Genomic DNA, 27,756 nt, shown 5'->3' on the forward strand with positions numbered 1-27,756 from the left:
ACATCTGATGTGGCAACTAAGCCGGCAAAAATTGACCAAACAAATGAAAATCCGACAATTCATTTTATACTGAGTGTTTTTTAACTGCTTAGATACTGAAAGAACCAGGACGGGGGAATTGACCTGAAAGATGATAAGATTCAATCACCAAGAACAAAGAAGAGCGGGATAAAGAAGAGAAAAATCTTAGAGAGTATTTAAAGAACAACTGACTTACGGGAAAAAAAGTCTAGCTCCCAATTACAAGACACTTGCTCTCGCAAGTGTAAACAAAAATTTCAAAAACGCGAATGTGATCTTTGACAACCCAATAAATGATACAGGGGCTATCAGGGACATAAACACCAGTAATGCCTGTCTCACGTGTAAATATATTAAGTACATTATCGACCTGCTTTACTTTTCATGCTACCGAAACTCAGAATGCAGTTCATTGAACATGCCAGAAGACACATTCAAAAACACAAGCACAAGACATAAAACGACTGCCTAAAACAGTGGCTTAGCATGTCACAAGATGAGGAGTTGAATTTCGGCGCCACATGTGCTAATTTTGAGGGGGCGAGGGGGCGAATCAGATATCTTTTTAATGTTAAAAATCTTGGCTTTATGCATAAAATCTTGGCTTTATGCATTACTGGTGTTCTCACTAATTCAGATTCAGGCAAATTAAAATAGACCAATTGGAATAAAATCTTCATAAACACAGTTATACTAACAAAATGAACATGATTTTCGATTTTCTTAAATTGATTGGGTTGACAGTATACAATAAAAAAAATGAGACTTACATTTTTTTGGAACTTCAGCAAGTACAGAATAGTGCAATGTTGTTGTTTGCAAAAATCGAAAAAATAATAATAACTCCAGAAAGTGGTCATTATGGCTCCTTCTAATCAAACATGAACCATATAAAATATACATTAAGATATGCGTTGCTTCTTGGGAAAACGTTTCAATCGCGAACGAAAACTTAATGTAGAAGAACCTTCCTTTGAGGGGTCTACTTAACAATTGCCCTCCCTTTGGTGCCTACGTAAGAATTGCCACCCCTATTATTAAAAGCAGTGAATTAGCGCTAGAGCTTTGTATTGCGACTTCTAATTTTGTTGCAATCTGATTGAACGAAAATGCGTTATATTAACCTGCTTAACAATTGCCCCTCCCCCTTTCTTAAAGGGGGGGGGGGGGGTGGTGAGGGTTAAGTAGATCCCCTTTAAGTCTCATACAAAATTGTAAAACAAAAGATTTTTTTCTAGAATGGTTGTTCTGTGCTGAGAAAAAGGACTTCAGTTTCCAATTTAGTTCATTTTTCAGGATAAATCAAATCAGCAATGTAATTTTACAGCTTCGCTCCAACCTACGACAATTTTTGCGCCAAAGGTCCCCTAGAACATTCCAGGGTTTGATAGGACAGATTCTAGGCAAGGACGACCTTTTGAGTGCTGAAGCCGTAAATTTTACCCTCCCCTAAATCGTTCCTTTCTTTTCATAAAAATTGATTTTGGTTCAATTTTGCTTGCAATAGATCCTGATACACGAAATTTCTTCAAAGATAGGAGATAACAAAAAAAACTAGCCTCCCTTATAATCTCATCTTTTCAGATTTTTCTATATAAACTAGAGACAAGAATTGAAATTGAATACCGGTTAAAAGCAACTGAATTATAGTTGTGAGAAAAATGAGGGGTCTTTTAACGATTTTGATTCCTCTTATGTAGACCATTGAAGCAAGAGCGTAATATACATTCTTATGGTTTGTGAAAATGAAAATTTTTTTTGACAACCAAAATATGTAGTTTTTACTTGAAAAAATACTGTTTAAAGAAATATATTTTTTAATCCTCATGAGCAATCGTTCGGAGGTTAAAACCTATTTAACACTTTTTTAGCTTTCATATGAGGCGCTCACTTTGATTTGATTTATACATGATACATCACTCGGCTCACTTTGATACATGACTCGGTATTCTTTGTTCATTTCTTTTCGGACTAAAAAAAAAATCAAAAATGAGCCAATTTGGTTCTTATAACTTTTGAATACTTATTTAAAATTTCCTTATGAAGCGTTTTTGTTATCCGGACTAAAGTTGAAAGAGAAATTTTGCTCATTCGATGGCTCAACCCCGGGATCTTCGTGTGTCCCTTGTGATGCGCACACAACTATATTAACCTGAGACTACTCAATTGTATCTAAATTGCTCGTTTTATACTTTGATGCTGAAGGAGTCACGAGAAATTATTGTTCCGACTTTGGTAACGAAAGTAACGGAATATTTGTGCTCGGGTGGTTTTTTTTATTTCAGACAAATTTCGAATTTTTAAATAGCCATTTTTGACGGAAATTTTAAACATCATTCGAAAAGTATTGCTGTCCTGAGCTTAAATTTGAAAAAATCTTTCAACTGTGCTGGATTTTTGTAAAGTTATGGGGTTTTAAAATTTGCCATTTTGGCCAATTTGGGACAATTAACGCGCGATATACAGTGCTGATTTAATTAACCGGACAAAACGCGTTAAATTTGAAATTTAAAACGCATTTTTCTCAAATTGGGTTGAGTTTAGGTGAAAATTTATGACGACAAAACTTGCTTAGAATTTTAGCAGAATTAATATGGTGTAATTTAATTTGCAAAATTCGGGTCCGAAACTTTACCCCAAAAAATAGGTCATTTTGGCTTTTTTTAGTTAATCAAGAATTACGCTAAAAATATCCAGTCGATCACAGACATAAATATATCAAAAGGAGCCTCTTACATAGCCCAACAAACTTTAAAAAGGGTATAATCTATCAAACAAAAATAAATTAATTTATACAATATTTTGGAGATTATGCCCTTCTTAAAGTTTGTTGGGCTATGTAAGAGGCTCCCTTTGATATAATTATGTCTGTGATCGACTGGATATTTTTAGCGTAATTTTTGATTAATTAAAAGAAGCCAAAAGGACCCGAATTTCGCAAAACAAATTACACCATATTAATTCTGCAGTTTTTAAGCAAATTTCTAAGCAAGTTTTGTCTTCATAAGTTTCCACCTAAACTCAACCCAATTTGAGAAAAACACGTTTTAAATTTCAAGTTTAACGCGTTTTGTCCGGTTAATTTAAATCAGCACATGGGGGTTTAAACTTTGCCATTTGGGCAAATTTAAGACAATTAACTCGCGATATATTTCGCGCTATTAACGCTTAAGCGGAGAGTTAATCCATATCAGAAATTGCCCCAAATAGGTTCAAAGAAGCTTATTTGCCATAATTGATTTGTTAACAGGAGCGAAATCTATCACTTTGTACTTTATATGGCGTGTTGGGTGATGATTTTCACAAAAAACCGCAAATTAAAAAAAAATTCAATTTTCTATTAGAATTAATTTTTTCAAGTTATTACTGCTCTATAGACTTCAAAAGGTAGTCGGAACATTCAAGGCTTCGCCCTGATACGAGCAGTCTTGTTACACTAAAAAAATGAATTGAATGGAGGCAAGATAATTCGCTTATTGTTCCGACTTTCGAAGAAAGTGAAGAAAGTATATGCCTGGGGTGGTTTTTTTTAATATTCAGACAGATTTTACAAAAGTTGACAGCGTATTGGTATTGATCTTTGGATTGCCAAGCCATGAGTAATTTTGCGCCAGGTTAAAATGTGGAGGGCTTGTTGCTCGAATTATAAACATTCTAATAGTTTCAATACGCAAATAATTTTTAGCGGACAAATTATTCGAACTCACAATCGGTTCAAGTTGAATTGAGGCAAAGCTAAATGGTCTAATTAATTCCATGCACTATTCAAATATTATCAATTCAAATTTGATAAATATGAGCCTAAAATTTGTAGTTTGTCAATATTTCAATAAGCAAAAACTATTCATGGCCCATTAACATTCAGGATTTTACCTGGATACGAACAGTCTTGTTACTTCTATAATCACGACTCAAACATTAATGCTAAATTTTTAGTTTTATCAGCCCAACATTCGTAGTTCGTCAGTTTCGCTTAGACCAATTAAAACTCAATCAAAAAGTTCAAGGCATTGCTTTGATACAAGCAGTCTCTTTGTTAATTAAATTAATACTTTCACCCCAAATGCAACACGTCGGAACTGTCTCCAAAACCATTTCGAACAGTTAAATACATATAACTAGGAGATTGATTGCAAAGTGATTAAGGCAATTTTTTGATTTTCCTTAAAGTTTGCGTTGTTTCTTGGGAAAAATTTGCTATTTTAATCGAAAGCTGTAAGGTAGCGGAATGTTCCGTCAAATCTTATATGACATTCTAAGACGGGAGTTTTTTTTCTAGGATGGTCGTTCTGATGGAGAAAAAGGCGTTCAAAGTTCCTAATTTAGTTCATTTTTCAGTATAATCAAAATCAGCACCGTAACTCTCTACCTACGCACCAACTTACTACTATTTTCTCGCTAAAAGATTCCTCTCGAAAAGTCTAGAGTTTGATCTAGATGGAATTCTAGGAAAAAAGCACCCAAGGACGACCTTTTGAGTGCTGAAGCGGGAACCTTTGCCCTCCCCTAAACGGGTCCTTAATTTTCGGAAAAACTGGTTTTGATTCGCTTTTGCTTTTAACAAAACCCGATACACAAAACTTGTTCAAACATAAGAGATAACCAAAAACCAAAAACTAGGCGCCCTAATAATCTCATTTTTTCTGATTTTTCTATATAAAGTAGAAAATACGAACTCAGATTAAATACCGGTGAAAAGCAGCTGTGTGATTGTTGAAAGAAGAATGAGGGGGTTTTTTAGCGACTTCGACTATGCGGTAGAAGAGCTCAATCATGGGTGGAGATGGGTGGGGGGAGGGAGTGAGAAGAGAATTGGTGGAAAATTTTATGAGTGGGTGTTAGAGGGGGGGGGGGGGGGCAGAGATATGATAAAGATTCAGTTTTGGGTCCGATTTCACTTACCAAAAGAACGAAGCAAGCGATAAGCGGCATGAAGTTGTTTTGCATCCGACTTGTTAGGGCAACCATTATCGAAGCAAAAAAGATAAAATAATCAGCAGATGAAATAACAGACGGGCTTTGTTATCCCCAAAATTATGTTTACTTTCTAGCTGATGTCAATTGTCAAATAATCCCAGACCACTTCCAGCTATAAACTTTCATGTCAAATGCACACGTCATTGAATTATAAAAAAGCTGAGAAGGAAAAATGAAAAATGAAAAAGTTCTTTCGGAAATTATCAAAAAATTAGGAATTGATGCAAGTTCCGCTGATGCCACGGGGCAACCTTTTCCACAATTATGATATCTTGCTTTTATTGCAGGTAGTAATAAGTTAATAATGCCTACGCCCTTCAGTTTGACAATCTACAACAGAAGTGATTCATTGTTGCAAAAATTGCACCAACATGGCTACGCGTTTAATACTAATGTCGAAAATCAATATGCCTCCCAAGACTTTTTCCTGCAAAATGAGAATTAAAATAACCCATATTCCAAAGTTTCAGGCCTTAAAAAATCGAAGGACAGACGCACGAAAAAAAAATTTGTTCATTGTATCATAACTATGAACAAAAAGTTACAAACTTTTTGTCCCTCAAAAGTTACAAACTTTCAGCATCATAAAAAAATTAAATGTGTAATGAAATATGTAAAACTTGACACAGTCAACGCAGTGGTTTTTAGGTAAAAATGTTGCTGCAAAAAAAATGTATTTTATTTATAGTTCTTTTCACTCTCATTTCTTTTAGACTGAAATCAATAGATCAATGTTGTACAATAAAACTATAAAGGCGTATATGTATGTTATGAGTCAACAAATATGAAGATAGAGGTAAAGCGGAGCTTCGCCACAAACATAAAAAACATAGTTCAAAAAATGGAAAATGTTGAAACAACTTTTTTCTGTGTAACTCAGGTGTCAACTAAAGCTGCAGGTACACGAGCGATAATTTTTGAATTTGTTATACTGATGCAAAATGAAATGCGTACTGATAGTTATTACTTTACTAGAGTAAGTGAGAAGAGTAAAAAAAATGATTTGTTGGAATTTTCATAAACACATCAACAACAACTCAAAATTTTGATATTTACTGGAATCATTGCTTTTGGTGTCTAATGTTGGCGTAACCGCTTCTTCAAAAACAATTCTGTAATTTAAAATTAAACCAAAAACTCAAAATTGGGAGGGTAGTTCTTGCAAAAAATCAAAAGTTTCAAAAAACAGTGAGAAAATAATTTTTTTTCGAGGGCCATAACAGTTTGTATCAATAAAAAAATTAGGCGTAACCGCGAATGCAAATGAACTTCCAACTGTTTTTTGGATTGAACTCAATTTTAGATACGGGAGTGTAGTTTTCGAGAAATTTTGAAAAGTTCAAAAAATCGGCGGATAAGTCATAAATTTAATCGCGTTCTTCTATCTGTTATCTCCATTGAGCCCACAATCTGGAAATTGAGAAGTTATCTCTCGCGAAAAATCCACCAGTCCAAAAATCAAAAATTTGACTATTCCGATGGCCATACTTTTACGTTGAAAGTTATTTGGTCGCAGCTGCTCATTTGAGAAAGCTATTTCTATACGTTTTTTTTCCTTCGCACCAAAGCCTCCAATTTGTGGGTTAGTTATTGATTAAAAGAAAAAACCAAAAAGATGGGACAAAAATTCCCACACACAGGCTTTTTAGAAGGCTGTAGACATAAGTATAAAATAAAAAAAGAGAGACTGGGGGAATATGCAGGCACACATGGAATTAGGCGTTCTTTTCATTGATATCCTTTTGTTTGAAAATCGTTAGAATAGTTTTTTGAGAATAATTTTGAAAAATTTTTGCAAAAAAAAGAAAATTTCTTCAGAGCCACAAAAAATAAAATAAAAAAGTCCATCTCCTAATTTCCAAGAAAATGTTTTGATCTAACAGAGTTTTAGGCAAACATGCAAAGCAAGCAAGACATGATTTTTAGATTAGCAACGGGACAAAACTTACGAAGCGGAAACAAAGCCGACCTTTTTTGGCAGACACAAGCTGAGCCGAAAAAAAACAGCTTCTATCAAAAAAAACATTCAAAAAGTCCCACTTTGAACTACTATGCACAACACTTGCAAATACCATAAATATAGTTTACAGCACAAGAAAAATCCGGGACATGGCAATTAAGCCGGTAAAACGAAGTTCCGTCAAACCAATGTATGCCCGAATTTTTTTAAATTACATATAAACTGAAAAAAAAGGTCTGGCCGTAATTCGAACACGGACCTTAGGATGCAAAGCAATGTCCTTTTCTCTAGACCAAGTGCAAAGGAAATTGAAAGTTGTTAAGTTCAATATTAAAGTAAGTTGGAAATTCGTACGAAAAGTTGTTTCCGGAAAAAGTCTAGTTTCCAATAACAAAACACTTAAAAATATTAATGATAATTCTTGTTTCTGCGATTCGCAGAGGATCTATGAAAGGCTTTCGCAAGTGTAAATAAGTCAAAGAATGAAGCCAAATTCACTCCATTCCTCGCGACTCGCAGTAAAATATTCTAATAGAAAAATTTGAACTAATTTTTTCAATGCCAACACCTTGTTTTAAGCTTGTTTTTAAAATCTGAGTCAAGCAGTGGGAAATTTAAGATGATACTTTACTCGACCCTATCAGACCTCTTGTTTAGGTGCATTGAAAATAAATGAAAGCCAAAGCACCACTTTTTGGCGAAATTTAGATTTCTAACTCCAGAAATCATTGAAATTTCCCTTCCGCTCCGTCCGAATAAAAGGTACATCAAAATTGAACATCAACCTTTAAAGGGCACTCATTAGGTTAAATAATGTTTTTTTTTACGAAAAGGAGGGGCAGATTTTTGCCTCTCCTCAAGAACTCGACTCCTTGATCAAAGAATACATCTTCACTGAATTCGCTTTTTGTATTTTTCCATTAAATCATTAGTGTCTTCCCTTCCCATTAATACTGTGGTGATATATGTCAACCAGTCAAAATGTTCAGCAACCTATTTTGAGCAAAAAAACTACCAATTGCAAAAAATTAACCAAATTAGTTTTAAATATGTCAAATCAATGTTTCGATCTTTGTCACGAATTCGATACAATTGAAACAAGCTTCTCGCATCAGGGTGAAGTCCTGAATGTTCCGACTGACTTTTAAGGTCTATTGGGTAGTGTTTGCCTCAAAACATTTTTTTAGAAATATCTTCCAAAAAAGGAGTTTTTTGAAAAATGCCCCCCCCCCCCCCTCGCTATATGAGGTAACAAGTGATACATCCCAATTGAACTAGAAACAAATCTATCTTAACTGCTCATTTTTGCTTTGATGCTGAAAAGATAGCGCCAATTCAATTCAATCGCTTGGCAAAATCGTTCCAAATGAAATATAAGCACGATAATTGGTTTTATTAATTTCATTTACGACTGAAATTTTAACGCTTAAAAATTTATATGGATAGCCTAAAACGCAGTCGGAAGATTCAGAGTCTTCCTCGGACACGAACAATTTTACTGTTCCGAATTTCGAAGAAAAGGAATATTTATGCTTGGGGTGGTTTTTTTCAGTCAATTTTCGGCGATCGAAATAACAATTTTTGACTAAACATTTTTATACTCTTTTGAAGATATCAACTACTTGAAGTCAAATATAAAAATATATTCAACATCCAACCAATTTTTGCAAGATTAAGGGAGTTTGAAAGTTGCCAATTTGGCCATGTTCTGGACTAATTTATGTGCGCTTTGAGGATCTTCTGAGGATTTATAATGCTGAAAATGTAACAAAAATAATTTATGCGTGGCGAATTACCCCGCACAACAAAATCTTTCCAAATTGAATTGAGGCTAACTTATGGTCGAATTAATTTTCTACGTCTCAGATTTTCACAACTGATCTTTGATATTGTCTAAAAGATTTTTTTCCAAAAACTATTCGATATGGATTAAGGGGCAGTCGGACTATTCAGGATTTGTTCCTGTATATAAAAGCAGTCCCGCACCGGAGTTCCATGGATAATAATCGATTATATTGAATTTTCGTGGTCTGTCTCAATAAATTTCGATAATAATCGATTATATTCGATTGAAAAAGGATTATAATGAAACTATTTCTCTAATCAATAAAATCCGAATACAATCGATTATAATCGATTATAATCAATTATTTTTGAAAGAAAATGAAACTTGTTTTCGAGGCGAAATAATCCATTTTTAAACGATTATAATCGATTATAATGGATTTTTCGAGGGGTTATTCTTGAAATTTACAATTTTGTTCAAAATTATCTCATTTCCTGTTTAGTGCAGTTGCTACGAATTACGTTTCATAAAATGTTACATTTCAGAATAAAATTTACCCCAGTTTACCGCCACCACCCCCTCCCATCATTTACCCTCCCCCAGTTTACCAGTCGTCCATTTACCCTCCCCCAGTTTACCCGAAGTTTATTTATCCAACCCCCCCACAGCTTCTCCCCCCCCCCCCCAGCTGAGGGGGAGGGAGGAAGCTTGAGGGGGCGAGGGGATGACGTTGAGACATGCCATGTAGTAAAAGACATGGCATAAATTCTGCAAAATTTTCTCGCAAAATTTGCAATATTTTGAAAAAATAGTCGAATTTAGTTCTAAAAATGAAATGGATTATAATGGATTATTTTGGCAAAAATAATCGATTTCAGTGACAAATATAATGGATTATAATCGATTATAATGGATTATAATGGATTTTTATTTTTCAAAAAAATCGATTTTAATGACCACATAATCGATTACATGGTCTAAATTTGCCACAATAATGGATTATAATGGATTATAATGGATTATAATGACAACATTTTAGACAACATTTTTCCATTATAATCGATTATTATCCATGGAACTCCGGTGCGGGGTGTTGTTCAATAACGATCATTTTAAATAAAATTGAGCACGACTCTTCGTATATTTGGGCTTGTTCGTTGTTTTGCTTGCGCTGTTTCTAAGTTAGTATCTTAATCTATACATGCGATTTCAAGCACTTGCCTGCTAGACTTATTAGACATATCTGTTATGTGTTTAAACTTAATTATGAAAGCCTTTGTTTTACATTGAAAAAATACAAAAAAGATGAAATAGGGTAACTGAAAACAGTTTTCTTAATTACCGAAAAGAGACAACTTTTCTCATCCTAATTCTTTTCCTCCTAGTTTTTTCTTTATTGTTCCGGTTTCGAAGAAAAGGAAATATATGTTGTCCACTGTTTGATTGATAGTAATTTTGTCCACAGCTTGCCACGCAGCAGCCTTGTTTATGTTTTAATATAATCCTGTTTGATGTTTTTATTTTATTTTGTTGGTTAAATCTCTTTTGAAGTTTAGAGTCTTTTATTTTGCACCTGGAAAACTAGTGCACTTTGCTTTATTGTTTACAAAAAATAAAAAAAACATACGAATCTGCCATACAGACTTGATACAAACTTTGAAAATTTTTCTAACTTCCGCTTTAAAGTAATGAAACCTTGATTTGATTTTTGTACAAAAAATCTGGGACAATCGAAACAAATCAACGCAGTGAACGTTTTTTGCGCTTAAAAAAGCTGTAGAGAGGGTTGATCATGGAGAACTTCTAAACAAAATTGACTCTTAAGGATTGCGTGGCCCCATTTTTGAACTTTCGACATCCTACCTCGAAAACAGGGCACATTTTGCGTACCCTTGTGAAAGTAAATCATTACCGACACGCATTTCTTATGAAGTGGCACATGGTTTTGTTTTAGGTCCACTTCTTTTAATAATCTAGGAGTCTAAACAATAGAATCTTTAGTGTATATTGTCTTCAGTGTCTATTGTTTAGTGTTTATTGTTTAGACAAAATAAAGAAAAATAAATTTAAAGAACTTTCATCCTCAAATAAATGAAGATATAATTCGGCTGACCAATTAATTGCCTACATTCAAAATGGAATTACGTCGAGCCAATGAAACTTGGAGAACTTGTATCAGACAACAGAAGACTAATTAAAAATTATATGACCAAATTAACCGTCGCAATGGAAAAACGCGACTACTTGCTCCGATGAGCTCGCATTCGACACGAAATGACCATGTGTAAAAATTTGAGTCGCCCGAAAATAATACGACCAATGAGCTACCCTACATTCAAGTTGAACATTTATGTTGCCAGGGATAACTCGCCACGCATAATTAATTCGTGCTACGATTTCAGGATTATGGATAAAATTAAGTCCAGAGCATGGCCAAATTGCCAATTATTTTTGCAACAAAAGATTGGAGAAATTTTTTTAAAATTGATTTCAGGGAGTTGATATTTGCAATGAGGTGTAATTTTTTTGTTAAAAACTATGAGTTCCAACGCCAAAAATTTATCGAATAAAAAACCACCCAAGTATAAATATTCGGTTTTCTGTAAAAGTCGGAACAACAAGGCCTCTTGTATAACAGGGAAAAACCGTTAATGTTCCGATTGCTCCTTTATCTATATCGATTAATTTTGGGGAAAAACATTAAAAACTATCATTTGTGGACAATATCAAAGATCAGCTGTAAAAAGTCAAGTAACGAAATTATAACGACCGATTAGCTAGTCCTAATTCAATTTGGAAAGATTTTGTAGTGCAGAATGATTTGTCAGGCACAATTAGTTCGCGTTACGCTTTCAGCGTTTTTAGTAAAATCTTCAATGAGCGCTTAAGAACCTGGCCAAATTGGCAATTTTCAAACACCCATAACTGTGCAAAAAATGATCGGAGGTGAAATATCTTTTTACAATCGATTTCAAGGGTATAATACCCCGATATCTTCAATGGGGTATAATATCTTTCGAACAAAAACTATTTGATCGCAAAAAATTGATTGAATAAGAAAAACCACCCAAAGCATAAATTTTCCGTGTTCTTTGAAAGTCGGAACAAAAAAACCACTCCAAGCATAAATAATCAGTTTTTTCGAAAGTCAGCATTACGAGGCGAAACTTTGCACTGGATAGGCGCACAACTTTGTGTCTGTATTTTCCTGAATTCCAGAGACAAGTCTTTAAGCATGTTAAAATTCATGTTAAAGATCAAAAGGAATGAAAGAACAAAAGAAGAACAAAGGGAGCGTCCTTGTTGCATAATCCACTTACAATGCACAAAATGCACAGTTTGGCCTCGTAATGAGAACAAAAACCCAACCGAGCGAAAACTTTCTTCCACTTTGAAAGAAAAAAAACTATCAATTCCGAGCATCTAATGCCAGTGAAAACTGGAAATTTTTTGAGCCAACTTCATATCGAACCGATTGAAAGTGCAGCGGAACAAAGCGATCGCTACTTATTAATTAAAATTCCTAGCTGTCTATTGTTCTCACATTTCCCGGTGTTTCAGAGTCAATATTTCCCAGTTGTAAAGTGATCCCAGCTTTCGCAGCACCAGAAATTATTAGGTAAAGCAGAGCAAAAATTGTAATTGAGTCAGATGTATTTGTTTGCATTGTTGCTTATGCGTAATTTTTGAAACTGAAAAAGTATTTTAAAAGAGTTTTTATTTTAAAAGAAAACTCGAAAAAAGGAACTTTTTCAAAATATAAAAACTAAATATTTAGATCAGTGTGCACTTGATGTTATTCGCGCTATTAAACATTGGAGATAATCAGCGAAATGGATCAAAAAGACAACAAGCAGATGCAAGCGTGTCGCCATTGAACTGAAGCACATCAATTTTTCTGTCCTTAACACCTCAGTAGTCTAACACCCTTCTAAAAACGCTCAACTTCTACTGAGATGAAATGGCACTTGGGTTGTTCAAAAGTCAACAACTCCGAAAAACCCCAGTTTAAATGGATTCTCGGAGAATTGAAAGCAAAATTACAACTAAAAGCATTGAATTGATGAGAAACAACGACAAGCAAAGAGTTTTTGCTTAAGTAATCAAATTTCGTAGAAAATTGCGTTCAGAGGGGAAAAATATGATTCAACTGACAGGCGTGAAAAAATCTTTCCACTTCATTTGGTACCATAATTTTATGATTTGGCAAAAACATTAATTTACCGAAAAGAGAAAAGATTCGAGAAACAAACACGGAATAAAAAAAATTAAAGCACACTTGAAAGAAAAATAGCCAAACATTTTCATTAACACAGAAGCGATGCAAAGCTTCGCACCACTTGAGATACAACACAATCATAAAAAAGAAGTAAAAAGAAAAATGTTGGAAAAAAATTAGAGAACCAAAAAATTTGGCGCGGGTCGATAAAATAATACTAGCTGCCGAGCTAAATCTGCAGGTATATGTTTGAACCTCTTTGAACTTGTTGTACTGAAGCGATATGAAATAAGTAATTCAAAATAGGACTTTGCCCAAAACTAAAATAAGGATGAAAAAATTTTGAGACATTGGGATTTGAGGACGTAAAGATTCTGAGGACGTAACAATTCTCTTACTAAAATTAAGGTTTCGCCGTTCTGTAGGACAAACTTTTGCATCAGCATCAGGTACTTTTAATTGAGCTCCCAGATTTGATAGGGTAGTTTATAAAAAAGCCAAAAATTTCATCAAAAGTTTCTAAAAAAAAATGGCCAAAAGATAATAAAAATTCACTTTCAGGAACACATGCCTTTTTTGAAGGACGCATTTCGAGGCAGCTTCAGCGGGGAAAAATTCCAAAACAGGTTTTCTTGACCACTTAACCTGAAAAATGACGGTAATTTTCGAGAAAAGACAAAGTTTTCAAAACACAGTGAAAGTATCAAAAGTACGATTTTTTTTAAAAGATAATTACTTTTTTCTCAAACAAGTTGGGCGCAACCGTTTGTAAAAATAGGTTTTAAGCAACCGGTTGCTTCAAATTGACCCCTGATACCAGATTTGGCGGGATAGTTATCGAGAAACCAAAACATTTTCAATAATTGATCAACAAATCAAACATTTGAGATTTCCGAGACTCATAACTTTTTGTGTACAAAAATTAGAGCTTAGCTAAAACAAGTCTGTGTACAAAAACAAGTCACGCAACCAGTTGTTCTGATTAAGCCAAGAAACTTGTGTTTTGATCATAAGTTTTGAGAGAAGTCAAAGTTTGAACAAACAGTATTAAAAACCATGAATTTGACTTTTCCGAGAGCGATAAGAAATTGTGTTAAAAACATTGTAAATGGCCGCTGATGCAGTAGATTTTCTCACTATCCTTTAACTTCATTGAACCCGCATTCTCAGATTTGGCAACGTAATTTTTAAGAAAACAAAAAATCAAAAGTATGGGTCAAATTTTTGCCCAGAGATTTTTCGAAAGCCGTAGATAGAGACGTTACGGAAAACAAAAGAGGAGAGTTTGCAGGCACACAGACACAGAAGATAGGCTGTCACGCGCGTTTTTGAAAATCAATAAATTAGTTTTCGAAATAAAATCCGAAGTGCTCAATAAAGAACAAAAAACCCAATCCCGTTCGATTTCATGGAACCAAAACTCTAGACTTATCAAACTAAATTTTTAGGCACAAATGCCAGGCAACAAATGTGATTTTTAAACTTTCAACGGAACAAAATTTGATGTGGAAAAAAAGTTGAGAAAAAAACTGTTTTTATAAGTTTCAAGTCTTCCTTGAAACAACAATGAGTAAGACTTGCAAGTACCGAAAAACTGAGTGCTGAAACCTTAAGCACGTAAACAAAAGTCCAATAAATCAATTTTAACCGGAAAAATTTTTTCAATCGCATATACACTGATTCGAACGCCGGAAATTATTATTTCACAAAGGCAATGGCGTAACCTTTGGGCCATGTGCGAAAGAACCTGGAAGCTGTGAAGAATCAATAATGAAGCAAGTTGAAAATTTGTAAGAAATGTTGTTAACGGAAAAAAAAATCCCGATTACAAGACACTTGCTTTCGTATGGCTTTACATTAATCTGGATGTATTCAAAGGGTGTGAACCCTCTCAATCTGGAAAAACCTGTTTATGTTAACTTCAGCTGAATTTTTAACCAAATAAAAAAAATTAAAACCCTCAGTGAAGCAGCAACCCCCAGGTGATTTATCTGACTGTTTTTAAAAGGGTGAAGATTGCGGGCTATATGTGAATGGTGACTTTTTAAAATTCTGTTTGCGGTTTGCGTTCAGGTCAGAAAAGGAGGTGCATTTTTTTGTGAATAAAGTTTCTTGTTAAAAAACCAGGATATCATGTTTCGCATTTTCCGGTAACCAGTTTGCAAAAAAAAATAAATTTGATTTTATACAAAACCGGGGCGTTTAAAATTTCTAAGCAAACTAATACGTCCGAGTTGTGATCAAATTAGTCTATATAAAATTAACTTTTTCTAAGATACTCGGATAACTGAAGAAAAAATGGAAGCTTTTTAGCATTGTCAAAAAACTTAGATTATGTTTCAAAAGTTGAATATTTAAAAGTTTTAGAGATGTCGCGATTTTGATACGTTTTTAATTGCTAGCTTTAACGCATGTCTAGTAGTTAGTGTAGAATCCTCAATCTCGCAATAGATAAATAATAACAAGACTATTCGTAACAGGGTGAAGCCTTGAACGTTCTGAAACCCATTTAAGGTCCAGAAAATAAGTCGTTTTTTAAGAAATTTGAAAATTGATTTAAGGAAAATCACAAAAAATATGAATTTTTTGATTTTTTTAAAAACATTCCTCTAGTGATATGAGAAGCGTCTAGCGAAGTTTTAAATTTTCCTGATAGCTTGACTAAATTTTAATTGGAGCAATGGAGATGGATTAAATCGACAGTCACGCATTATGAGAACAAAGTATGAGCTCACGGTGTCAATAGCTTTCAAATGTTACTTAAAATTCCATTCAAAAATTACTAGTTAAGAAAACGAAACTTGTCTGGAAAAAAAGCAGCTCCACAATCTAATTTTGAAATTCAACCAGCAATCTGGCATGCGGGATTGATCAACAAACCGCCATATCTACAAGTTACCATATATTGAAGCCAAAATTACATAAAAATTGCGTAACATAATTGCAAAAAAAACAGTGACCGCAGCCTCTAGCGTGTTGTGAGCTGCTAATTCAAGGTAAGACTCTATTCAAAAATTAGAGCGCGTTGTCACCTAAAATCATTGACTACAAAACCACTTTTTTCTCATTTTTCAAGATTGCTAATCGGTTTTAAGACCGCTTGTCTGAAAATTCGGTTTGATAGAATGATCTTTCTTTTTGTTTTATGTTGCCCCTTCGGTTCGTTTTCATGCCACTTTAATCGTTATCAACTTGGTTTTGATGATTTATTAACTTCTTTTGAATTGGTAGTTCAACTGCTAACTACGAGTGATTTGAAACAGCGTCAAATATCAAAAATGAACGTCAGATGAGGTCGAGTGAAATATATCATAATCCTTTCTGCGGTGATTCAGTTTTGAAACATTTAAAAAGGAATCGTGAAGCTGATGAAAACTGGTACAAAACTTCAGTTTTTGTTCCGACTTTTGTAATGAAAATAACGGAATATTTGTGCTCGGGGTGCTTTTTTTCTTCAGACAAATTTCGACCTTTTAACAGGCCAGTTTTGACGGAGTTTTATTTTAATCAGGCAAAAGGTATTGTTGTCCTGAGCTTGAATTTGAAATTATACTCCACCTGTGAATATTTTTTTGTAAAACTTCAGGGGTTTAAAGATTGCCATTTTGGCTAATTTGGGACAATTAACGCTCGATATACTTCGCGCTACTAACGCGTAGGCGGAGAGTTAATCCGACTTAGAAATATATCCAAATTGTTTGAAAAAAGCTTATTTGCGTTCCATAATAGGAACAAAGTCTATCACTTTATACTTTATATGATGTAAGGGAGGATGCGTTTGACAAAAAATCTCAAAGTGAAGAAAATTATTCATTTTTTCATCACATTTATTTTTTTCATGTTAATAATGCTCCATAGACCTTAAAAGACAGTCTGAACATTCAGGGCTTCACCCTGCTACGAGCAGTTTTGTTCTGATGTAGTCTCAGCAGTGGGATTGAAAACAAATCACGAAAATCAAACCCATTTTTTTCCTAATTAATCATACCATTTTCGAAGAAAGTGACGGAACACTCGGTGTGGTTTTTATGCTCGGTGTGGTTTTTTTTTCTCCAGACAAATTTAGTTTTTTCAAACAGCCACTGCTAAACGGAGATTTTACATCATCTGAAAACTAGTGATGCCCTGAGATTGTATTCAAAAAATGATTTTATCTGTGATTGTTTTTCGAAATATTATGCGGAAAAATTTAACGTGTAGGCGGCTACTTAATCAGCTCAAAAGTTATTCCAGAATGGTCTGAGGCAAAATATTGGGTGTTGTTAGTACGTTTCTAGGCGATTAGTACATCAATTTCTAATTTGCGTCATTTAAAACAGAGATGAGAAGCTGCACTTCACAAATACAAGCCGCCAATAAAGCAGATACAATATATGTTATTGTTCCGACTTGCAAAAAAAACGAAATATTTATGCTTGGTGTGGGTTTTTTTTCCAACGTTCAAAAAAGAGTGAGGAACATATATGCCCGGGGTTTTTAGAGCAGTTTTAGAAATATTGACTGCGTATGGGCATCGATCCGGAAATCTTCAGATTGTCAAGCGAATATGCTTGCACTAGACTAAAGTGCGGATGCGGCTGGAATTATACTTTGACAATGTGTTTATTACGCGAATCATTTATGCGCGGCAAATTATCCGCACTCATAATCGTTCTAAATTGAATGGAGGCACGCTATTAATGGTCTTATTAATTCCAAAAGCGAACCAAATTTTGTTTCTTTGATATTTCCAGCCTAAAACTCGTAGTTTGTCAATACTTCCTTTACCAAAAGCTACTACTCGATACTAATTAATGGGCACGAGCAGTCTTGTTTTTTTTTATTCAGACAATTTTCGGCGATCGAAATAAGTTTTTAACAAAAAAGTTGTATGCTCCATTAAAAAGATTGGCTCCTTAAAAACAAATTTAAAAGAATATTTTTCCTTCAAATATTTTGTTGCAAATTTTTAGTGTTTAAAAATTGCCAATTTGGCCATGCTGTGAACTGTGTTATGCTTGCTTTTAAGGTTTTTTCAAAATGCTGAAATAGTAACGGGGACTGTTTATGTGTGGCGAATAATACTGCACAACAAAATCATTCCAACCTGAATTCAGACTAGCTAAACTAATCGGTCGTAGTAATTTTGTAACTTGATCTTTCTTATTGTCCAAAACTGATAGTTTTTTAATTTTTTCTTTTCCCAAAAACTAATCGATATGGACTAAGGGGCAGTTGGAACATTCAGTGCTTTGCATTGGTATACGAGCAGTCTTGCTTAATTGCTAAAGCTATGCAGCAAAGGTACCACCAAATGAAAAAATTTATAAGCGAGTTGAGTTAGAAAAAAAGCGAGTTGGTAAAATAACACTGAGCTCGCTAGCTTGCTTGTGTAATAAACGAACCAAAATTGAACGTTTTTTTTTCTTCATTTTTTAAAACTATTTATTTCTTTTTTGATTAATGTTTTCAATTAGCTCATAAACGGACAGTTGGAACATTCAAGGCGTTGCCATGATACTATCAGTCTTGCTTCTTGCCTTCTATCGTAGTTGCAATATTTTGAGCTAATTGCGTAGTTACTGGCTACCCTCAATAATTATAGGCTCTTTGAAAAAATCTTTTATCATTCAATCCACGTTTACCTAGTTGATTAAAAATTCGTGAATAAGTTTGATGGAAGTAGTTATTTGAAGGTTCTAGGAGATTCGATTGAATCTCCTCCTCAGAAGTTTGACTGCGAATGTTAAAAGCATATATCTTCATTAATATGGGTAAATTGAAGAACTTCAATTTGAAAGATAATTTGAACTGTTTGGATCTCAAGAAAACTTCGACATTTTTTACCACCAGTTCTTTTATAACCTGCTATCACATTGTCTTAGTGATTTTTCACATCGAGGATTGTAAAACTATTTCTAATAGAAATTGAGGCAAAGGAGTAGTTCAAAACGTTGCTTCTTAATCGTAACTTGTCCATTTTGGTGTTACCTTACAACCGGTTCTTATTTATCCTGCTAACGACCTTAACTAAATCATAAATATTTGAAATGTCGCGAGTTATGAGTTGTTTGGAGGCAGAAAAAAAAAATGTAACCTTGAAAATAGAAAACTAAAACTGCTACCTTTACAGTTTTTTAAAAGCCATATGTGAAATTCAATAGCCATTTACATCCTCCAATATTAATTTTTAAATTTCGAGGTCATTGTCTATAATGAGCTTAACTCGCTGATCAGAACAAATCTAGTGCAAAAGCGGAAAATGGCACCAGAGAGCGCTTCGATCATTTTGCCAAAAAAATAAAGATCCGGTATGAGCTGTGGCTGTGCAAGTAGCACAGAAATTTCTGACCCCAGTAACTTGAGTGAATCAATTTAAAAAATGGAAAATGTCACTTTTGTTTCTTCAAATTTTATTCTGTTTTAGGTTGTAGAAAAAGGATTAAATTTTTAAAAGGTGTAGCTACTAAAGTATACTGAAAATTGTAGCATAATTACAATGAGATGAGTCTCTGAGTCTGAAACAAAAGGGGGAAAAGATTATTAAGCCAATCGATCCTTTGCAAGCTTTCCTTGAGGTTCTTAAACAGGGCCAAAAAAATCATCCTATGCTAGAGTCATTCAAATCACTTTGCGAACTGATCAGAACGACATACAAAGCAATATGCTGTGCAATTGGTCAGGGAGTTGATTTTGTGAACTCTCCCATATCCTTATAAAGATCCCATTTTTACCAAATGTTCTGCGCCGCAGGCAAATTTTTTGAAGAAACATCCCAAAAAAGGCGTTTTAGGCAACTATGGAAAATTTTGACAGAGAAAATTGCATTTTTTTGCGCGTTCCCCCCTCAAATTTAGTATATTTTGGCGCCAAAGGCGCCTTTAGAAACATTTTAGGTTCAGTCAGCCAAAAAAGGATATCTCAAAATAGTACAAAGGGGGGCATTTTGTGTCGGCAGGAGGTTGAATCCCTGAGGGAAGGGGGTATCCGCCCCTTCCCCCATAAATCTGCTGGTGAGTTCAACCCCAGTAAAAAAAACTATATAAAAAGTTTTTTTTGTCTTTTCAGTGAACTCTCTCAGGTTGAATTCACAATCAAGAGGTATGATTAAAAAAATTGTTAACTGCGAGAATGACAAACTGTTAGCTTAACTGGTAGAAAAACAAAGGAAACTGTTAGCTTAACTGGTAGAAAAAGAAAGGGAGAATTAGAGAGGTGTAATGCTGAGCTAAGACAATCATTTAGAACCTATTATTAGATATTTATCATTAGTACCGCAATTCATCATGATCCCACTTATTCGTTCAAGGTCGACTACCCAGTAAAAACCATTAGAGTCAGGGGCGGATTTAGCCCCCCCCCCCCCTCAGGGATTCGACCCCCTGCCGACCCAAAAGGTACCCCCTTTGTACTATTTTGAGATACCCATTTTTGGTTACGGACCCTAAAATTTTTCTGAAGGCGCTTTTGGCGCCAATATATACTAATTTTGAGGGGGGAGCGCGCGCCGAAAAAAAACGCTATTTTTTCGGCAAAAATTTTCCAAAAAGAGCCTAAAAACGCCTAGAAATTTCGGCCAAAACAGGGTCTTTGTAGTGCTTTGGGAGAGCTCAGAAAATCAATTTGGTCGACCTTAAAAAAAGTCGACAAAACTTTCATAATTTTTTTTGAAAATCCGCCCCCCCCCCCCTCTCGAGAAAATCCTAGATCCGCCCCTGATTAGAGTGAATCATAAAGCTAGCGAAACTTACTCTTTGATAACTGTTGACAAATTATACGTATCGTAAATTATATTTAAATTGATCAAATTTATATTGATTAATTAACGATTCTCTTTTAAATATCATCTAGTGAGTTTACAGGAGAAATTTAGGCGATACCACGCGTCGCAGCCAGCACTTCAAACTTCATCGGAGGATCGAACTGATTTACTGGGCTTAATCCTAATCTGGCCAAAATTATTGTCGGGATCCGCCATCCGCCATTAGGTTAAAAAACTGCAACACGATTTTATTTTTTGGTACCGCCAAGAGCAGTTTACAACAGCCTGTGTCCCAGTCCCAGAGGTGGCAAAACAGTAGACAAAACCACAAATCCTGTAGCAAGAGATGCGGCGGCAGTGCGAAAAATAAATGAGGCAAATGCAGAACGATAAGTTGAAGCACCAAGAGTCGGTCAAAATGTGTTCTATCATAAAGCGGAAAGCAGGACCCAATCCGCCTATTTTTTTCCCTCGGGAATGAAGTAAAAAAGATATTTCTGCAACAGCATGCATACATGGTGATCAACACCTCGAGCTTCAGAGATTTCCACGCTATAAGAGAACGCGAACACTTGTTTAACCCAAAGCAAGGAGGAAGAAGGGACTTGAGGCATTCTTTTTTAATACTGGCAGGGCAAGCAAAAAATGCGGTTGACCCGAACGAAGCCAAGGACGAGAGGTTGAAGTGTGCAATCCTGCAGAAGAAGACCCACGCTACTGAAAGTGGCTTAAGGGACACGACGATTGTAACTTCCAAGACTCGGACAGCGAACCCGAGAACTCCATTCTGAGCATTTCGCAAGAAGCGACTATGTATCCGGTCAAGATTCTCGAGATCATAAATGCAGCGACAGTGAGACCCACGCGACTTCGGATTACATTACAAGCTTGTACCTGTCTTTTCAGTGCCAAGTCGACACAAGAAGCCCAGCTACGCTTAATCTTACGAAAGCAAGATCCATATTAAACGTGGACAAATCAGCTTCAATTCTCAGCGTGACCTACAAACCAGTCCTTGCAACTTTTGTCGGTTACAAACACCGACTCCCTAAGTTGCACGGAAATTGAATGGTGGGCATCAAACCCAATGATCAGATACTCAAATTGGCAAAGTTGATTATCTCAGAGAAGCGGACGAGATGTTTGTTAGTTTAGACTTTGACTCAAGCTTCAGCAGCAAAATTTTTCAATTTAGTCTACCAGAAGAACCAGTACCTTTAGTTGAACAGACTACTGACAAGTCGGAGTGGAAAAAAACTGTTTCGTCGAAAAAAACTGGAAAGTTTTGGTAAATCCATCAACCATGTAGTGTTTACGCAAGTTCTAAATCGTAAGTAGGTAAATCAACGCTTCAATGTTGAACTTGATGAAAAATGTTTGCAGTCTGTTTTAAGTAGACTTCCTCAGATATAATCAAAATTTAGAAGAAAAAAAACACTGTTGATTTTCCAAGAATCACCTGACAAAACCGTTCTCGGCTTTATTCAACAAAACTTGAAAAGCTCTATAGATTGTTTCGACCATTTAAAACAAAAAACACTGGGTGTGTTCTGTTTTTTTTTCTTTTTAGGCTAAATCAAGCGTTTTCTGATTAACTTAGATCAATTTGGCCCATTTTTCATTTTTTTTTTGACAAAAAATGCTTATCATACAATTTTTATTCTATGAAAATGGTATGATAACCATTGTTTTATCACCAAATTTCTTGTTCAAATACTTTTCAAAAAAGCAATTACGCAAGGTCAGGTGAGCCGAAATTAGTTTTTAATAATTGTAGTCACTTTGATCATCAAATTTACTGATTTTTTTTTGGACGCAAGATGATTATCATACGATTTCCATTTTATGAGAATTGCATGACTATCAGTTTTTGGAAAAAAACAAAATGTGACATTAAATATTCCAAAAATTCTAAATCGTTAGTAGGTAAATCAACGCTTCAATGTTGAACTTGATGTAAAATGTTTGCAGTCTATTTTAAATAGACTTCCTAAGATATAATCAAAACCTGGAAGAAAAAAAACACTGTTGTTTTTCCAAGAATCACCTGACAAAACCTTTCTTGGTTTTATTCAACAAAATTTGAAAAACTCTATAGTTTGTTTCGACCATTTAAAACAAGGAGCACTATGTTCTATGGGTGTGTTCTGTTTTTTTTTCTTTTTTTTTCAGGAAAAATCGTGTATCCCAAATAATTAAACAAGAGTTTTTGGGAAAAAAGTCTTCTCGGACGTGAACAAAACCAATTTAAAATATTGAAATGTGTCCCTTTATAGAAAACACCGAGCTGAAAAAATTCAGATTAAGTCTAAATTTTAATGGGTAGGTCTTATAGGACCTGCTCGTTCGCTTTAACCGCCAAAAAATTTCTTTTTAAATATGTAATGTTTTTTCGGAGCTGAAATGGAGTGTGCCTTGGATCTGCAGATTTGGACTTCAGAATGGCGTCTTCAATTTCTTGACAGTAATTTTTAGTATGAGGCAACCCTTCCCCTAGTGTTGGTTCCCGCTAAGAGTAACTCTCTGCTGTCTCGAATTTGAGGAGAGAAACTTACATGCAAAGTTTCAAACCTCTGAAGTTTTCTGTAGTTTTTATCTTCTGTTGAGAGACTGGGACGTTGGACTGGGCTAAGATTTAGTTTTTGCCTCATTTTTTTTCTTCGTTTTGCTCATTCAGACACTAAGTTTTATGCAAAAGTTCGTTCTTAAAAAAATTTCAATATACCTTTCCATTGAATGGAAAAAATCATTATCATACAATTCCAGTGAATGGAAAAAATGCCTGTCATACAGTTCCATTGTATAGAAAAAATGCTTATCATGTGATTTTCATACGATTTTTTTTCACTGGAATTGTATGGAACCGTTTGATAAGCATTTTTTCCATAGTATAGAACTGTAAGATAAGCATTTTTTGTCAACCCGGGTTGTCTTCGACGAATATACAGGGACATATAGATTCAAGACTTCTTACTAGGATCTCAAAAAATCCAGAGGGCTATGGACAACACATTACAAGGACTACCGAGTATATTTTGTTTTCTCAACGATATCCTGATTTTTTCAAAAAGATCGATATTAGAACATAATACCGTGACTGAGGAGGTTTTCGAAGACTAGAAAAAGAAAGATTTTCATTAAAACTCTCGAAATGCAAACATACAGTACCCAAGCTCACATGGCTCCGCTTTAGTATTGACGACACAAAAAACCAATCAGAACATTCAAAGACTCAAGCGTTTTTAAATGTGCAGCCGCAAAGCCGTTGAAGCAATAACAGTCTTTTATAGGGTTGTTAAACCACTCACTTGTTTATTCCAATTATTTTACAGAGCCAAAATGAGTTCTTTTGTTCGTCTATAAAAAGGAAAAACAAAACAAAAATTTCAATGATCAGAAAATCAAACAGAAGCGTTCGGCAAGATACTCGAGCTCATAGCAAACAATAGCAAGACGTTTCACGAGGACTCCTCAAGACTTCGCAAGGGTCAAATGTGACGCAAAAAACAAGGACTTGAGGGCCGCGTAAGAGCGATAAATCTTGATGCTTCGGTTCCTATTGCCTTCACGTCACAATTTTAAAATTAGCAAGTACCAAATTACAGCATAAACGAGCTCGAGCTAGTAGATATATTATGGCCTTGCGAGTCTTCCAAGAACTATCCGTTGGTCAACCATTTCGAATCGTGAGGCAATTAATTCCGCCTTATCAAAGAATTGAGAAACTAAGAGCTATCAATCCTGCCCTCCCACATGGGAGGGTTGCCTCCTACGACTCGACTTCAAAGCCTCGCATATTGCCGGTAAAAAGCTGAGAGCAGTCGATTATCTGTCAATAAGTCCGACATGTGGCCCACTGCCAAACTCAAGCTTTGACTGACATTATGTGGTAGTAGTGTTTGCCGCTTTCGACAAAACTTGCTTTGAAACTAACTGCTATGCTGTTCCGAAACTTTTCCAAGGAACCTATCAACTCAACTGATAGTGAAAATTATCCCTCGAAATCTCGGTCATTCAATTTTTATTGAACAGACAAGTTATCCTCATTTATATTGGTCAAAACAAGGGATATAATTTGTCAATACACACATACTTCCAATACCGTCTTCCCACAAGAAGGCGACGAAAATCAAATACGCTATTTGGGTACTAAATGGTTTAGCCAATCAGGCGCTGTGATAGTTTGGAATTTTTCACCGCAAGAGGGCAACAAAATTGCATTGATTTTGTTTTACCAAAAAAGCGTTCAATTTTGCAGGATCCAATAAATATCGTTTTACGCACATGCGAGTAAAACCAGATTGTTGACACTTTTGAAACGTTGTGTTCCAAGAAAAAACTTAATGACCTTGAAGCTCTCTAAATCATATCTTTTTTCATAACTTTAGCCTAACTAGAAAAAAGTGGATCAGTTGATTTTTTTAAACTCAGCTGCGAAATTTAATTATCAAAAAGCCCCTTTGTGTTTGAAAATCCTTCATAATTTGGAGAGCCATTTAGAGAGTAAAATTTGCCTTTCTTGGAGCTTAATGCTTTGAATTGAACTTAAACTGAACTCACAGGTTAAATCGACCTAAAATCAATTTTGATCATTATCATACTTTAACTTTTTCCATAGAGAAAATGAAACATCACGACCTAGATGAGGTCCTCGCTACCTTCCTTGACTATTGAAAGGAATTGAAATCAATAGGTGATAAAAGCATTAATTTTCTTTAAAAAAATAGTGATTTTTTTGCCCAAACATCTTTACAATGAATGAGATAAACAAACAGAAACTGGACTACATTTGGTTTCAGTTTTGACCATCAATTTAATATGTAGAAAGTTTTCCGCTTCATCACACCTTACATTATTATAAAAAATGAAACTACCAACCAACACTAGCCTCCAAACATTGATATGCTGAAATTGTGCCCGGCATTCTCAAAATTTTATGGGAGCTTTAGGGAATTCCTTGATGAAAACACTGATTGCTCTACTAATACAGTGCGTCTCACTTACAATACTCTACAGTTGCAATTTTCATAAAAAAGAGAGATTGGAAATCAACGCTATAAATGAGGTTAGGTTGCATTGTTTCCAAAACCGAATTTTAACTTGTTTTCGTGTCTCTTGAATTTTTATCTGGCTAAAAAATGCATATGAAAATTTTCTGTTCCTCGCTGTATCCCATTTGGCGTGATAACGTTTCCCGAAAACTTAAACTTTTCCCATCCAAATTGACATTTAGCGGGTCAAAAGGTCAGACCGCGGAACGCTTAATTTATTCAAATAATTTGAGCAAGTTGGACCAGAGTTCAGGCACGGTGTTTACTGCAGTGGCCATATCTTTCATGTATTGCGTACAAATGTCAGTAATGAGGCAAGAATATCATGATTTGTTCGAACAAAAAACTGAATCCAGTTACCGATTTTCCGAGGCCTTCTGCGAATAAGTAGCTCGCGTATGTACATGAAACAAATTGAAAGATAACATTTGGACTGATAAATCGTCATCTGTTTGAAGGCAATGGTGTGCCTTTGAAGAGAGGGATACCCGAAATGATGAAGTTCGTTCTTGACAAGACAAGATATGTATCTTCAAATCAAAAGAAACGATTGATGTCATAAATATTAAGAAATTTTTCTGATGTTCATTTTTTATAAAAAAATTTTGAAATATAGCGAGTGCTTTAGCAAGCACCACGATCAACAAGAGCTACCCCCATTATTTTTATGACCCAGCAAAAAAAACGCTTCTGGCGTTGTTGTTGCCTGGCCAATTTTTTTTTTTTTGAGGATAAGAGTTATTTTATCCTCTGTAGCCGCCTGATTGTGGCTGCTAAGGTTTTCGCTGTAATTTAGAGTTATCCAATTGTTTTGTTAGCGCTTCAGATCATTTTTGCAACTTCTTTTTTGTTTAAATAGTTTAAGTTCAATATATATTTACGTAAAAAAAAGAATAAAAATTTTTAGAAATGTCTCTTTTTAGAGTATCGATACACCAATAACAATAAACATTACCTTGAAATAAGTGTTTCAAATCAGATTTTCTTATTTCAATCGTGTCAGTTATATCCCAAAACATTTTGTTCAAATGATAATTTTTGTTGGCCACTTTTTTGTGCCAAACTGGTTTGCTGTTTGAGTGTTGAAATTTTTTGACTTCGGCTTTAATTGTCGTGCTTTTCATGCATTCATTTGATTAGCAAAAAACTTAAGAAACAAAGAGGTGAAGCGGAGCCATACAAGAATAAGAGCGTTAAGACATTAGTAAAAAACTACATTTTTCATAATTTTCAGAACAATTCAAAATGTAACAAAACTAGTTCGAATTTCATCTCTATTGCTCTAAAATCATAAAAGCTCATTTGGCGAACTCAAACTAGACGGAAGAAAAAACTGATTAGGGAAAAATTGGAATATTGATTAAAAAAAACTTGAACAAAATTAAAACTATTGCAGTTAAAATAATTTGTTTCTATGAGAATCAAAAATATTAAGAGAATGCACTGCTAATGGTTTTCTTCTGAATAAAAATCTGATATTTCTTCTCAAAAAAAGCAAAAGTTCTTTGACCACACTAGTTTGAATAACACCTAGAAATGTTTACTTCCATATTTTTTAATTATAAAAACGCTAAAATCATAAGTATAACCAAGGCTGTGGCAAAGTACATGACAAGAAATGAGCAAAAAGACAAGAACCCGACAACTTTTTGGCAAGAGTTTAAATTTCTTGTTTAAAAACAAACAAATCCTGACCGGAATCAAACAAAAAAAGGCATTTTTTTTACCTCTACGCCCTATGTGAGGGTTGTCGCCTCGATTGCATTTGAAATGAGGTCGCAAGTGATTCCAAGATTTTTTTATTAAGTTAACCTAAAAAAATTTCTTTATTTTAATGTATTAACGCTCCCTAAATGCAAGCAAAAAATTTTCATATGAAGACAAGATTTTTTTGATGAGTCAACTTTTTGAGTTTTAGTTCCTATACACAAGTTTTATTGGCAATTTTCTTACTTTTTTGAAAAGCTGGATTACTTTTAAGTTAAACTCTGGCAGACGCTC

At 34.6% G+C, this 27,756-nt stretch overlaps 2 protein-coding genes across 8 annotated transcripts in view; both read right to left on the reverse strand.

Moving 5' to 3' along the window:
• LOC134848171 (glycogen [starch] synthase-like) overlaps positions 1-27,756 on the reverse strand; it is a 183,251-nt gene that overhangs the window by 82,779 nt on the left and 72,716 nt on the right. The window lies entirely within an intron of this gene.
• LOC134848131 (GATA zinc finger domain-containing protein 14-like) overlaps positions 1-27,756 on the reverse strand; it is a 54,168-nt gene that overhangs the window by 6,914 nt on the left and 19,498 nt on the right. The window contains exons 1-2 of one of the 7 annotated variants that reach the window (XR_010162898.1): positions 12,535-12,612; positions 4,924-5,110 (exon numbers count right to left, since the gene is read on the reverse strand). The exons of 1 other annotated variant lie outside the window; for it this stretch is intronic. The gene's annotated coding sequence lies outside the window, so the exon portion shown is untranslated. 5 more of the 7 variants (XR_010162897.1, XR_010162901.1, XR_010162899.1 and 2 more) reach the window with 5 other exon arrangements.

The sequence above is a fragment of the Symsagittifera roscoffensis genome, chromosome 1, assembly GCF_963678635.1.
Source record: "Symsagittifera roscoffensis chromosome 1, txSymRosc1.1, whole genome shotgun sequence".
Classification (NCBI taxonomy): domain Eukaryota; kingdom Metazoa; phylum Xenacoelomorpha; order Acoela; family Convolutidae; genus Symsagittifera; species Symsagittifera roscoffensis.